At 38.4% G+C, this 12,215-nt stretch overlaps 1 protein-coding gene across 1 annotated transcript in view; it reads left to right on the top strand.

Moving 5' to 3' along the window:
- The window catches only part of kif6 (kinesin family member 6), a 101,903-nt gene that overhangs the window by 50,018 nt on the left and 39,670 nt on the right, over positions 1 to 12,215 (top strand). The window lies entirely within an intron of this gene.

The following is a 12,215-nucleotide window of genomic DNA, read 5'->3' as shown; positions in this document are numbered from 1 at the left end:
GACCAGGTTTCCCCTGCAACGTACAGTCATAATTCTTTCTAGTTTCCGCCAACACGTGCAGTAATAAATCGCAGCGAGGCCAGTGTGGCCAACTATAAACACACTCGTGCCGACAGAGGACAAGCAAATGGTCGAGACTTGAGAGCGTAGCCTTATTTGACGTGAATGAAATATGGAGATGTTTGAATGTTGTCCGTTAAACTAGAACTCTGGGGTTTGTTTAACACATAAGAAGTGTCAGCCTTTGAAGAAAAAAAATAAGAAAAAAAACCTGCAGCGTCTGCAGAATGCTGTTGACTCGGAACATTCAGAAACCTACAGGGCTGCTTTTTGGCAAAGGTCCTCGGAGGCAAATATTCTCTCCTTAAATGACATTTTCAGAGACATTTCCCTTCTCTGCAAGTGATGGATATTTACATGGTATGTCCCACTGCCAGAAAATGCTTCACCAGATGGTAAGCATTCTGCTTTTGATTATGATATAATGATGCTGCCGTGTTGTGTTGGAGATCTTGGTCATGTAGACCTCACCTTGTGGTTTCCAGAAGGCTGAATTGCAGAAGTAAGCATGGCTCGCATGTTAAAGAAAAATCTATCTCCGTCATGCAGACGAGTCATGTGTTGTTCATGACCATGTTCTATTTTTATTTTATTTTTTTTAATTCAAGTAGTCTTTGGACTCTTCACAGTGTATTCTTTGTTATAGTTGTCTTTAACATCCTAAAATCCCAAATACACTTTCACCGCAGTTCTAATAACGCCATGACATTGAGAACCCATAACATTCCTTATAAAATCCGTATGTATTCCATAACATATGGAAGTTTTAAATGAGCTTCAGGATTGTTTTAACCTCGCAGGTTAAGAACTGAATATTATAACTGAATTTATTACGTTTTATCATAACGCTTGCTATAGAACATTTTAAATATTTTTTGTACATGCAACTAGATATGGTCAAACGGTCACACAATGCATGACAGATATCAAAAACCAAGAAAAATCCTGAATATGTCTGTATGATAAATCATGATTGAAGATAAATAGCTATTAAGGTTGGGAGATATACCCCAAAAAAATAAACTATCGGAAGACACAAAAAATCTACTTCCTGATTTATAGGTTTCCTAAGAATCCACTGATGATATGAGTAGTATTTCTTAAAAACATAGTTATTTTCTTTAATCGCGCTTCTATCTTTATAGGATCTTCATCTGGCATAGAGAACACGTTATCGTACAGTGTGTTCAGCCAAGATTCTGTTATTATCGTCTCATCATTCGCACGCGGCAGAAGAAGCGCTTGCTCTGTTGGCGGGACATTGCAGTTTGAATCCTGATAGTGCCACAACCATCTGTGGCCAGGCGTCTAGAGAGAGAAATTGGTCATGCTTTCTGGGTGGGAGGGATGATGTTACTGTGCCTCCTGTCAATCATTGGCATCTATGGCGTCTGTGAGCTCTTGTATGTGAAAGTGAATTGGAAAAAATTTTACTTAAGAAGTTCTCTGTTACTAGGGATAACTTGGAATTATAAGTTAGATCAGTATTACTGTGTAAAGGGTTTGCACAATGTGCCTAAAGAGCTTTTAGCTCCTTTTTATTATACCTTTTATAGTACAATGGCAGCAAAGACACTTCTCTATCTACATTTATAGACTTCAGATCCTTCTGGTAGATCCCCAGATGTTCCCTAGCCAACTGCGAGATATAACCTGTCCAGCAGGTCCTGGGCTTATTCCTATGAACTATGGAGAACTAGATATATTGCGGAAAAGAAATAGCTTAAATAAATACATGGCATAATGTCATAGAAGATAGTGTTGCGTCTTCACAGCTTAAGGGTCTCTGATTCATTGTGGTCTCTGTGTGGACGCCCTCGCCATGTCTATTTTCTCTGGGTTCTTTGGCTTGCACAAAAGCTGGTATGTGGATTGGCTACACCGACTTATCCTCAGATGTAAACGTGTATGGAAACGATCCAGGTGTATCCCTGACCTCACACCCAGGGACCCTGGGATTGCCTCCGGACCCACTACAACCTTAACCAGAATGAAAATAAATGGATATAATATTAGCATGCTATTGCAAGTCAATTTGGAATATACCAATGTGCTGATTTTGAAGAGAAATTGCTACACAAACTGAATGAACTACTTCTTGGTGTCTGAGTTCTTGGTGCAAGTGTAGTTGCAGTTGTTGTTTTGGTGAATGATCTCTTTTGTGTACTGCTTCAAAACATAATATTAGTACTTGAAAAGTCCTTGAAAGCCCCAGAATCTGATTGCGAAGTGTCTTCGTCTGCACTGTTTTTGCAAAAACGTTTTACATTAAACCTTATTTACAAAGGGATTTGACTACACCATTGCGTACAATGTGAATCATATTTTCATCCTTGAAGGACCATTTTTGGATGAGAACCTCAGCCCTGGAAACTCAGGCTCATCAGCCACAGCTAGACAGAAAGGAAAGACTCCTCGCAGACTTATGAATGTGGTGATACTATGGAGTCCTTGGCCTGGTCCCATCCATTATCTCATTTGTGACCTGGCATAATTGCTGCCATACTGCAGGATCTGGTGAGGAGCAGCGAGTCTCTGGATGCCTCTGGGCTTTCTGCCAGCTTCTTCTGCTACGCTATCATTTCCGAAAATAAGCTCACCCTAAATAGGCTCCATACACATTTCTTTTCTTAAACGTTGCTGTGTGCTTTAATGCACTACATGCTTTACCATAATTGATACCGAGACAGCATCAAAAGCCAACTTTTCCAACTAAAATTCCATATCCCGTGATCTGTAACGATTTTAAACCAGAATAAGATAAAGAACACTGATTTAATTTAAAAGCTAAATCATATTCAGGCTCGATGATCTTTAAATTCATAGAGGTTTTGTCGTATGCAGTTTGTCTTGTAGAAGAGCAGGCACTCCAGTGTTGTTTCTTCTGTTTTGCATGCGGTGTAAAACAGAACGGATGGACCTGATGTTATCCAGAAGTAATTTGCGTCAATCTAATCAAAGGCCTACATCACGGACAGAACAGCTGGCAAAGGAATGTGTGCTGCTTTTGATTGCTCCCAACAGATTTCATTCTAGTTTAATCTCTCATTTCGAGAAAGGCTAAAGAAATGTAACTGCTCTGAGTTTAGAGAAAACTCATCACGTGCAAGACGTGAAGGTTTTTACTAAAAATACATATAGACCATTTAAGTTTTTTCTTTTATGTTTTTCATATATATATATATACAGTATATTGTTTATCACTTAAAAGCCAGCAGCAGGACATTTGGGTTTATAGTTGCAAAGGATGTGAGCAACCCAAATACAAACAGCCATATAGCTATGTATGGGTTGTGGATAACCAAGTGCTGTTCCATGTTTACACTTTACTGATGTAGTGAGTAGGCCTTCATCCTCCACCCTTAACCACAGTCATATATACTGTAGGCCACATGCTTGCTACTTCCTGTGCTCATGCCATAGAAGCTTGTTTATGGTCGTATAAAGTCATGACATGGATTTATCAGTGTGGAGACACTCTATGAAAGTGTTTTAATGCTCATGGATATTACGGTTTGGCACTTATAGTAATTATGGTATTTATTTTTATTTTTTTATAACTACAACTAATGGGTAACTGATCAGAATATGCACCATGCATGTATTATTTAAGGCTGTCAAAAGTCTTAAAGGGAAATATACATTTTAATTGTGTTTACTTGGCTACAATCATGTTTCAGAAGAGCAAAAAAGAGCTTCTTTTCTCACTCATCATTTTCTAGGATATTTTAATGAGAAATCCAGGGTAGAAAGCAAACATTGCACTTTAAAGTTCCATAATGCAGTGCAGCTCAACAACACAGTAACACATTTGTGCTAGGTACAGTAGAGTTGGCTAGTTAGCGATCTAAGAGATGACGAGTTATGATGGTGTTAGCTTTGGAAGCTGATTTGTTTGAGACGAGTGTACAGATTGAGGAGATGTGAGCTGGACAGACTATAGGACTGAAGAGCATTCATTCTCTTTAGGTGGAGATGAAGGAAGAGCTAAATTCCACTGGCACCACTATCAGCAAATAGTTGAGTGGTGTGTAGGAAACAAATGTGAAGACAGATCAAGATTAAAGAACAACAACAACAAAACTCAGACTTTTACATAACAAATCTTGGACCCTGTTGGAGATCATGCGTTATTTGTAACTATAAATATGCAAATAGTTGAGGATGGAATTTTCCTTTAAAGTTGCTCTAATTGGATCTAGTAAAAATAGATGTTTGGCAAATCTGTAATTGTCCTGTTTCTGTATTCATCAGCTGAACATTTCAACTTGCTTTGTTAATGAATCAGCCAAACAGAAAATGTTTGCCAGAAGGTGGTTTTTCCTGTTGGGAAATATTTTGCATGTACACAGATATCCCTTACACGGGAAGGCTATAAATAAGCAGTAAGGAAAGAGCTAGTTTAATTTAGTGGAGTAACAGATACACTGGGATTGTAATGTCATTGATTTAAGCATGTGGAAGTAAGAAAAGATGCTTGAGAATGGAAGAAGTTTTCTAAGGTGGATGTTTCTAAAACTGAGTGGCTGTAGCCAACATCATGCCATTTGACTTCAGGTTCCAGACACAGTTATTACCAGCAGGAACAACTAAAATACAACAACAAGGCCTCATGGTGATGCAGCAGGTAGCATTAGTACCTTAAAGCCCCAAGGATCCCGGTTAAGATCTGAGCTTTGGTGGCTATTCACATGTTCTCCTAGTTTCCATGTGGTTTTCCTCTGGATTTTCTTTTTCCCTCCTATTTCCTAATAACATGCCAAAAGGTACAATATATTGTGCCTAAGTCATTGTGACCCTGAGCAGGACAAAGCACCTACTGAGAATTGAATGAATGCATAAAAAGCATGTATGTAAACAAGTAAAAAACAAGAAATGAATAGCAAACGAGTGAATATGACCTGGGGCACGGTGGCTTCACATTTCCGGGATTGAGGGTTTGATTCCCAGCTCTGCCCTTGCAGGGAGTTGGCGTTTTCCTCTGGGTACTCCGGTTTCCTCCCCTGGTCCAAAGACGTGCTGTAGGCTGATTGGCATTTCTAAAATGTCTGTAGTGTGTGTGTGTGTGTGTGTGTGCGCCCTGCAATGGTTTGGCACTCTGTTCAGAGTGTCCTCCATCATGTGTCTGGGATGGACTCCAGGATTTCTGTGACCTTGTGTAGGATAAGTGGTACAGAAAATGGATGGATGGATGGATGTTTATGATCATGTGCACAAGGTAAAACCCCTTTGTGATATAATTCGCACCACATTTGATGGTGGTTGGCCTACTGACCAACTCGTTTCTTTGATCTACAAATGAAAAAATGATTAGTATGTTATTACCAGAGTCTTGATGTTGTTGCCAGTGGTAAATGCAACCTCAGAAGGTTAAGAAGTGATGATCAACTGACTATAAATGTGAGCCGTTGTAAAGGTCTGGAGATGCTTCCTGTGAGCCCTGAGGGCAGTATGGGTTTGGGTGGATAATTGCAGGGCTGTGCTCTTCCCGGATTAACAGTAAGAGAACATAATGAGGGTGACCTTTATGCAGAAGCCATTCTGTCTCTGCAAAATTGGAATGAAAGAGAGAATTTCTCCCTGTCTCCTAAGGATGACTTTTTGTTATTCTCAGATGTAATGCACTGCTATGATAAAGAAGTAAAGAAGGTCTGTATTCCATAACAGGTACATACATGACATTGTATAAATGATTCCTTTGTGCAAACTGACAAGGACCCCTAAAACTAAAGAGCTTCAAACATTCTGCGAGACTCTATATGCCCTTTAAAAAGTGTTACGTCCAGGAAACTGTCTGAATCTATTCATGGTTCTCGTCTTCGGTCGTCTCTTGGTTTTGTAAATAACATCTTTATTCGCTCTGTGCTCTTGCAGAGCATGCATGAAGAGAAACGCAGGTCAGTCTTCTGACACATGGGCCCATGGTGCTCCCTGTCACCTTGATGTGATACAGTGCATGTTAAACAGCAATGATGACCTTTCATTACTGCGAACAGAGCTCCAACTGTGTAGTGTAAAGCTAATATCTATAGCAGACCTGACTGTCTAGACTGTGAATGAGGTTGCTCTTGAGGATATATCTCCAAAAGGGAGAGCTTTGTGACATGTCAGACAGTTTCATAAGAATGATGGGTGCCGTGGGACGTATTTGGACGTAGGTCATGCCACCCTTTTAACAATCAAATCCATAACTCACTCTTTCATCCTTATCACTTTTCTAGATTCTTAAAACATCGGACCAGATCCTCTAGATGCTGTCTCCTCTCTGCGGATGTGTTTCCTATTAAACACAGCTCTCTGATTACTCATCCAATTGTCATCTCGGTTTACGCCGTTCGAGTAGCGAGAAATTCGAGCCTTCAGACATGTCAGGCAAAAGCATGGCCATAACACCCCCCCTCCCCCCCAAGAGAATATTTAAGGTGTGATGTCATGTTTGTGGAGAAATATTTCAGGAATGTTCTGTTTTCTGGAAGAAAGATGAGGCTGTTTCCTGAGCATGACTCTTGTGGAATTTTGTTATGGTTGGCTATCGTAACATCTTCAGGGGACGTTCTGCTGGTTTCAATCAGGATTTTCCAAAAAAATGTCAAAAATCCCAAAAAGCCTGATAATTGAGCTCACGTGGGCTTGTTTCTGCTCCCATTGGACACTGTGTAATTGAAATTGTCTGATAGAGGTAGGGGTTTAAGGGGAAAAAGGCACGATCTGTAAACGTGGTAAAGGAATTCACATTGCAATTGGATTTCCATGCCGAAGGCAAAAACGGCACGAATGAGTAAACAGTGCTAGATGTCCAACATTTAGGCCAGTTTGATGTGTTTCTGTTTGGCATCCATGGGAGGTTAAAATGTTTGCTTAATAAGTCAAAGCATTCCACATAGCAAGCACTGTGGAGTTTTTCAGCACGATGTCTACTGGGATTGAATGACGGCTTAACTGCAAATAATTATCCCAGTTTACAAGAAGCTGATTCATACATCCAATCTATTAGCATGTTTGTGGTAAAATGTTCCTATAGGCACTTGTGTGTGTGTCTGTGGGAAGTAATAAAGCAGTTTATTCTGCAGCGCTGTTAAATTCTCAGGTCTGACTGGTCAGCAGCTCTGACAGTAGTTCTGGCTGCGATTCAAATCACAGGTTTACATGAATGCACTCATTCAGTTTTGTTCAAGTTACAGTTACTCATTTTAATGGACTTGTATGGTGGATGTTCTACTAATCCAAAGCTAATAATAAAGAAAAAACATGGAATTTTTATGTGGGAAGTTTTCTATTATGAGATATTTCTATATTATTTATGGAAGTAGTCTCCAGTGTCGGTGCATTATAAAGGTCAGTAAGTTTCAAGATAAAAGAAATGTTTTGTTTATAGCTGCTGTAATGTAAGTCACAGCATGTATCAGACCTTTCCTAAAATTAACTGTGACCGGAGCCACACCTGATTCTACCTGCTGAATCAGTTAATCTCAGATTTTAATCGACTCCCTTTTCAGCCTGGTTCCTCTCTAGGTTTCTTCCTATCATCTCAGCGAGCATTTCCTTTCCTTTCGTCCCCATACACAGTTCAGAAGGCTTGGTATCCTCACGATCCGAACAGCTTCCTATTAAACAGTGGCTTTGGGTGCATTGTGATTGGGATTGCGAGATGTAAAAGCACATCTTGCCATGTTTTATTCCTTACTTCAGAAATGAAATATCTTAACATCCACTTCAAGTTTTGTTTCTTCATGATAATGAACAAAGGTCTGTAAAATTGAATTCCTGTTAAATACCTGGCTTGTTTCAGCAGTAAAGGGAATGAAAACTTTTGCCATTAACTGCGCACCGGGATACATAATGACCAATCATTTTCCAAGACAAGACAAATGGCAAGTGTAGTGAATTTGCTGTGCTGTTTAAGATCTTCTCAAATCACCATATTTCACTTTGTGGATTGCGAGACGTAAGGTTTGTATTAGTTTTGCCTTGTGCATTAATCATATGGCTGAAAAAGTGCTTTACCATCCAGTATGACGTACATTTGGGCTACTGCGGCTAACTGTGTTAAAGATGTTGAGCTTTCGGTTTTCAAATACAGCCAGGTCACGCAACTCAAAAGAAGGAAAAAAGATGTCTCCTGGTAATGATCTCAGATTGGGAACTGCTGAAAGGCTCCATAGATTTATCACTGAACAAGTTGAAGGATTGATTAATACTTATTGTCATGTTAATGGCTGTGTAATTCTGGAAAGCATTTAGATGCTATTAGACATTGTGAGGGTTTGTGTTATTGGTTTCTCCTGCACTTTCCATCAGACTTCACTGCTCCAAATGGCTGTTTAGATAATGGACAGAGTTTTCCATACTGAGTTACACACTGACTCAGCGGAGTTGCAAAACGAATCGTCTGTGCGCTCTTCACTTGCTTTGTGCATGGCATGTTTTCAGGTCTTACGCTGAGGTTCGTTTAACTATTCCTGAAATAGTCTAACTTAATGTGGTGTGATTCTGAGGGGAGCCCTGTGGTTTTTCCTGTGTTTACATAATTACATGAGTTGCCACTTTATAGCGTTTAAATTGTTTCCATACTTTCATATCATTATGTCAAAATTAGAATCTGAGCAGGTGCTCTATCTATCTATCTATCTATCTATCTATCTATCTATCTATCTATCTATCTATCTATCTATCTATCTATCTATCTATCTGTCTGTCTGTCTGTCTGTCTGTCTGTCTGTCTGTCTGTCTGTGTATGTGATCTGACTCTACCTTTTTAATCAGTTAATGACATTAATTATGCCAAAATCAGAATCTGAGCAGGTGTCCTATCTATCTATCTATCTATCTATCTATCTATCTATCTATCTATCTATCTATCTATCTATCTATCTATCTATCTATAATGATGTATTTATTTATTTATTTATAATGCTGTTGGTCAAATCTGGTGGATTTTTATTCATTGATTCAAGAAGGACACCTTGTTTCATGGTAGGAACATCTATGAAGGTTAGTTCCTTTATAACCTCCTGATAAAAACATTCCCTCACTTCTGAAGTTATTACAGGAAAAAAAACCCGACAAAAAAAATCTGTCTGTCTGTCTGTCTGTCTGTCTATGTGATCTGACTCTACCTTTTTAATCAGTTAATGATAATAATTATGCCAAAATTAGAATCTGAGCAGGTGTCCTATCTATCTATCTATCTATCTATCTATCTATCTATCTATCTATCTATCTATCTATCTATCTATCTATCTAAATTTATTTATAATGATGTATTTATTTATTTATTTATAATGCTGTTGGTCAAATCTGGTGGATTTTTATTCATTGATTCAAGAAGGACACCTTGTTTCATGGTAGGAACATCTATGAAGGTTAGTTCCTTTATAACCTCCTGATAAAAACATTCCCTCACTTCTGAAGTTATTACGGGAAAAAAAACCCGACAAAAAAAACCTTGAGTGAATGAATTTGGAAAACCTCAGTGCTGACACTGGAGACTCCTTCCAAAAATACTAAATGAACATCTCCTCACAAATAAATAAACTTGACCTTATCAGCATTTATACACACTTTTAATACTACAGGTGGATTGCTGTACCTGTGTGAGTTGTCACAGAAACCTATTAGAACAAGTGCATTAATATAAACCTGAGAATTCTCAGAGCTGCTAATTATAGATAATTAATCAGCACCTTCTATCCAATCAGAATCAAGAACTCCTGTAGTATGTATATAGAGTATTTGTACAAATGTTTTGTTAGCTGTCTTCTATCTTCGTTTGACTGACTCACACTCCACAACAGGCCAGTGACTTAGAAAAGGTTATCTTGACTAAAAGTGGCAGCTTTGCTTTGAATATTGCAGTCAAAACCTAACAGGAAATAAAGTGTGAAAAGAAAAATTTCCTTGGAACCCATGCTTCTTCCCACAGCTCAGAACAGTCTGGGAATGAGGAAATAGTCTTCATTTTGTGTTTAAACACTGTGAAAAGGGAAGAAGAATGATTGTGAATGGCTTTAAAAGCCTAGGGGTTTTCATACATCAGCTCATATTGTTCAAAAATCTGGTTAAGTTTAAGGAGTGGATGTAGATTTTCTCACGGTCACATCGAAATGGCTCTTTCTATTGGGTTTCTTGTTGATTTCTCTATCCCCAGACATGTCAGTATTCCCTGATTTTTTTTCTTCTATATAAAACATGAAAACTGTTTCATTTCTTGTGCATTTGTCAGGAACAGAGCTTAAGTTAAGCTTGAGGTTAAATATTCAAATGGTGACCAGAAACACACTGCTTTTCAAAGACCATGGCTTGTTCGGGTCATTAACATGACATAATCCTCAGCTGGTGTTGTGACAGTCAGAAGAAATGAACTGTAACACACTCCATCCATGCTTTCTCTTTAGTATTTTTATGCTGTTATATACATGATATTACATGCTTTAGTGCTCTTTTCTGAACATACAAATCCTGGGCATTAAACACTTTTTCTCAAAGGCCAAAAGAATGGTTGTGTCTTTGTTCAGCATTGAATGTCATGTCATATAGTGGTTGTTAATGACCATCAACATAGGCACTCAGGGCTTTAAGAATTTGTAGTATTTCTGATTTTATCTAGCCTACTAGGGGCAAGATATTCATAGAAAATTCCCCCCAAAAAGTTTTTAACAGTATTTATTTCCACACAAATGTTTCTATTTTCAAACAAAACAGTGAAATCAAACCCATTTCTGCTCTCTGAGATGCCCCGAATGCTTTATCTTCAACCACTAATATTCTGTGTAAGGTTATCCCAACAGAGGTAGAAATATATCACACTGAAAGCCAACAGTGTCCTGACTCATTTTATATCAGACTCGCAACCATAAAATAATTCATTTGTTTATACTAATTGAAAATGCCTGATTGGTCGATTTCCATTCTGCTGGTCGAAGTGTACTGGTAAAAAAGGGTTAATGGAGTCCAATTGTGAGTGCCTGTTAAATATTATCCAATCATTCTTTTATTGTATCTCATGAGGATACAGCAGAACAGGATTTCTGCATCTCTTTACTGTTAATAATGGTTACCTACCAGACACTTTGTTTTGTTCCTGGATTTGTTCGTCACTGACAGCTGTATCAGGCTGGGCTTTTCAGTGTTTAAAGGGATTGTAGGCAGCAGATCTGACTTTACACCACTTCTTTCTTCTCTGAAGGATTGTGAAAGCTCTGTTCGGTTTTAGTCCCGCTTTGTCCAGGAGTGTCTCTGAACCCACGTGAACCTACCCTGAACTGTTTATTCATTGCTTATTTATCTGTAATGTAAGTGGTTGAGTGACGGCAGAATTGTAATGAAACAATGAGAGAAAATTGGACAATATGGGCTATAGATTGTTACCATCTGTAAAGTTTTGGGTGTGATGGAGTTTGCCGAAGTGTATGTTTGGTCTCTGGTCTCGGATCTGGCCAACCTCAGTGCCTGACCTCAGGGTTTTGCCTGTTCTGTCATTTCAGATCAGTGACCTCACTTTCATTCTATTTTACCACACAAAACGTTGATGATTATAGGTTTTCTGTAAGGAATAAATCATTTTGGGTGTGTTGTAATAGGAAAATAATTCAGAATGCTGTGGTGATGAGGCCTGATACAAAGCAAAGAGCCAATACCTCCATGAAATTGATTATTTTCCTACAACAGCATGTCAGAAAGTATTTTTTTTCTTCTTATATCACAGGAAGGTGCCAATGATTACGATAATTTATATATTAAAAAATGGCATGTCTTACCTTTTATCCATTTATACTATGTTGAGATGCGGTACAGGTTCCTGTTATAGCCGCTATGAACAGTCCTTCACTTACCAGTCTCTCATTTTTATCTACTTTTGAGTCTGAAACTAGAAAGCCTAAAGGCTTTCTTGTATCTGAAAACTTCCTTTAGCTTCACCTTTGATTGTTATAAAGCATTAGATTCCTTCCTAAAATGCTAAACCATCTTCTCCTTATAGAAATCTTCGCAATACCAACAATTACATCCATGTTTAAAATATATTTATGTGGAGCATCTGCTATACAACTCCCTGTGTGACTTGTTACCATACAAACGAGAACATATTAGAATCTCACTGAGGATATTTTTCTTAGAAATGCTCACCTTGTCATGTTTTATTCCCTGCTTAATCAGAA

Source organism: Hemibagrus wyckioides, linkage group LG09, assembly GCF_019097595.1.
Source record: "Hemibagrus wyckioides isolate EC202008001 linkage group LG09, SWU_Hwy_1.0, whole genome shotgun sequence".
Lineage (NCBI taxonomy): Eukaryota > Metazoa > Chordata > Actinopteri > Siluriformes > Bagridae > Hemibagrus > Hemibagrus wyckioides.
Note: the sequence above shows the minus strand (reverse complement) of the source record. Positions and strands in the feature narration are given on the sequence as shown.